Consider the following 3,991-nt stretch of genomic DNA (forward strand, 5'->3'; position numbering starts at 1 on the left):
CCTCTTACTCTTCCTCAGTCCTCTGCCTCTGGCTCTGTCCCCTGCCCCTTTTTCAAGTTGCAATGCGTTAAAATAAAAGTATTAACAGTGCTTATCTGATGCATGGGAGATTGTGAGAGAAAGCTGGCGAGCAGCCAGTAGTTAATAGCAGCATAAAGCAATTTGCTGAAAAAAAAAAAGAATTAACATAGTAATTGTCAGGGGGAGACAGTGCTCAGTCCTCTGCCTCTGGCTCTGTCCCCTGCCCCTTTTTCAAGTTGCAATGCGTTAAAATAAAAGTATTAACAGTGCTTATCTGATGCATGGGAGATTGTGAGAGAAAGCTGGCGAGCAGCCAGTAGTTAATAGCAGCATAAAGCAATTTGCTGAAAAAAAAAAAGAATTAACATAGTAATTGTCAGGGGGAGACAGTGCTGGGGATCATAGAGAAAGAAAAAAAATTTTTTTTAAAGACATTGACTACTCCAGATTTGAACAATAAAAGGTCTGAGGAAGAAAGAAAGGTTTCGAGGCAATTTTCTTCTTTTTTGTCCCATTCTCTGCTACCCTCCCCCAGCTCCAAACCTCCAGCCAGAGCCTCAGGCACTCACGGGAATTTCTCCGAAGATCTCTTCCTCCTTAGCATCAGTGCCAGATGCACCACGGGCTGCGGAGCTGGTCGGCACCAGCACGGAGTGCTCCCCTTCCCACCGAGACCAGGGAGCTGTGCTGGGGCTTCTGCCTGGGGGGAAAGTCATGTTTGACAGCCCCTTGCACAGTCCCACCTCGCAGCTCAGCTGAGCTGAAGGCAGAGAGGTGTTTTCCAAAGAACTGACCCTCTCCCATCCTCAGGGAGCCTTTTTTGGTGTTTCTTTTTTTTTTTTTTTTCAACAAAGGGATACTGCTCGATGTCGGGTTTTTTTATAATTTCTTTTTCTCCAAGCAATGGAAAGGAGTGCCTGGAAAGCTCAAGCAGAAAGCTTAACCCTGACTCTAGAGCGTGCCGTTAGCTGGGATGAGGAAAGTCAACCCATGCTCCACAGCAGCAGGGTTTGAGCAGCACGGAGCCTCCCGAGGCAGAGAACCGCGACGGCAAATTCAGCAGCATCTCCAGGCAGCAGCTGTTTCTCCCTGCAGGTGCCACTTAACCCTGGATTTATGTGGATTCCACTTCTGAAAATCAGCTGGAAATCTGCCGTGCCAACCCTTGGCGGCCAGTGAGAGCTGCCAGCCCAAGCTGTGGCTCCTCTCTGCCTGGTGCCGGTGCTGGAAGAGAATCTCCCCAAGCCCATGCAGGTGGAACAGTGGCTCGGGGCTCCCAGCAGCTTCCCAGAGCTCCCAGCACATCCCAGCTGACCAGCAGAACGAGGGCCAGGACACGAGGTACCTGTATCATTTTTGATTCCTATTTGTGGATGAATGCTGTAAATATGAACAACATGTGGCTGATTCGCAGCCTTTTGCAAGCAGGAACATTGTTCCTTTCCTATGCCAAAGACTGAGTGTGTTTGCCCTCCTGCTTTCCCTTCTGCTGCCGAGGAGATTTAAGCAAGAACATGTATAGTGAATTGCTAAATTCAACCAGTGCCACCGAAGCTCACCTGATCATTCAGACCAACACACCCTACCTGAGCAGCACGCCGAGACCCGTGAGCTCCTCTGCTCTCTACATGTCCACAGCCAGGGTGTTAAAAGAAGGGGAAATAAATAAGCCAGACCTGGTGACTTACATCATTCTGTTTTTCTTTCTGCTCTTGACCGTGACATTCATTGTGCTCTTCATAAACTGCCAGCTGAAAAATTCTTTTTTTGCTACCCTCCCTTACGACAGATCGCTCAGGGAAGCCAGGAGCCCGTGGAGGACACAAGCTGTCTGACACTACTCACTCCAAACAGACCCTGTGCCACCAGGAGTTAGTGCCATGTGTCAGTGTTTGGATGTGACCCCTTTTAGAGCAATGGGCTGCAGGAGATTGCTGCAAAACATGCTGTCTGCAAATCCCAATAGCTGTAAATAAAAAGCTCTGTTATGAACTGAGGAGGATGCTTAGCAAATTTATACAGTTTTGTGCAAAGAAATTGCCCCGTGGTTCCAGATTAAGCCCTGTATGTATGCAAATGTCATCATCCACCCATTCAGTGTCCATACAAGGATAATGGTATTAACAACAATCTCTGATTTGGGAATCTGGTGGAGCTTGTTCCCCATGTTTATGAAACCATAGCATCAACTTGTAAAAAACCCACAGTGTATTTACCTAACAGCTCCACTCTAAGGAGATGAGTTTACTTTCCAGACCCCTTTCCCCCAACTGCTGCTGGAATTGCATGGTGATACCATGGGAAACATGCCAGGTGGGAGGAGAAAATGAAAAATGTTTATTTAAACTTTTGATTGTCATTCTGTTAAGGGTGTTTTTGATGTTTGAATGTCTCGTTGATCAGGTTTTAAGTTACCAGTTATGTGAAACACTAAATACCTAAGGAATTTGTTTTCAAATTTCATAAGCTGCAAGGAAAATTATTTGCCACGGCATGAAACCAAAATAATCAGGATGGGAAGAAGTGGGGAGGGAAAATAAATACTGTTAATAGTATGTAAACTAATGAAAGGGGAGAGCAGAGTGCTCTGAGTTCAGTACACAAAGTGGATAACTTCTGAAAGCCATAAACCACAGTGTGAGAGGAACAGTTTGCTTTACTGCACAGTTCCCTACTCCTTGCTCTTTGTATAAACCTACCCCAATTAGGAGCATGATTTATCAATATGGCAACAGCTTAATTCAACTCTGGTCACTGGAAAAACCCATCATATTCAATTATTAACCATCTGACTTTGTTCTAAAAGCTTCTGCTTAACCCTGGTGGCTGACACACTATTTTATAGATGCTGATTTCTTATAAACTTGCAGTTACAGCACAATGACAGATCAACCTGCATGAACCCCAAAACAGTATCCATTTTTCCAACAAAGGGGCAAAGGGCTTTTTTTCCTTTTTTTTTGACACTAGTGGCTCAACATACAACAGAATTGCAGCTATCCAGAAACACTGAGACCTAACCCAGTTTTAGCTCCAGTTTTTGGTTGTGGATCTGTCAGTAGAATGGGGTTCAAGTGGTGTCAGGTGCTGTGCCCCAAACCCCATTTTTAACCTGCAGAGTACAGCAGAGGAGCTGTGTGTATATATGTACAGAACTTATTTCATCCAAAAGAGGAGACCTTGCAATACAATTACACGCACATATAGGTTTGAACAGGAGCACACAGATGAAACTTGTAAATACAGGAGCCTGTTTGCAACCTTTTTTTTTTTTTTTTTACACAGTAATTGCACAGTTGCTAACTCTTCCATGTCATTGTCTTGGTTACCATGTTTTATTTTGCTTAAGTAAGTTGAACTACTATATAACAGGTTAGAATATTTTCTTCCTTGAGAGGTGGCCAATATTTCCTCTGAACCAAATTTAACGGGTGTAATTCTGAGTAGCTACGCTAATGTAGAAAGCAAGAATAAATTCTAGTGTGTTTCTCTCAGCCCTTTTTGAATAAATCAAGTTTTATCAAATCAGGCATTTCTTATTTATTTTTAAGTAACAACAGCTTGCTTTCAGCCATCAGCCATAACGAGTTGGGTCTAAGAATTTCTGCTGGCAAAAGCCTCAGAACCTGACAGAGCACATGTTGTGCTGCACTCTTTATTTAAATGTTCAAGAATAACTCGGGAATAAACCTATTTTTCTCCACAGCCACGTTGGAGTAATAGCCCAGAAGAGCCTGTCATGCTGAGTGCTAGCTGATTTACTGGGAAAGCTTTTATGCATGCCCTGGGTTGCTCTAATCATTTCTATTGCAGGAGTTCTATTAATGACATTTCAGAATCAAAGATTCACAGGATGGTTTGGGTTGGAAGGGACTAGCAAGTTCATCTCTTTTCAACCCCCTGCCATGGGCAGGGAAACCTTCCACTAGACCAGGTTGCTTAAAAACCAGCAACGCCTGGTTTTGACACA

This window comes from Acanthisitta chloris, unplaced genomic scaffold (assembly GCF_000695815.1).
Source record: "Acanthisitta chloris isolate BGI_N310 unplaced genomic scaffold, ASM69581v1 scaffold1819, whole genome shotgun sequence".
Lineage (NCBI taxonomy): Eukaryota > Metazoa > Chordata > Aves > Passeriformes > Acanthisittidae > Acanthisitta > Acanthisitta chloris.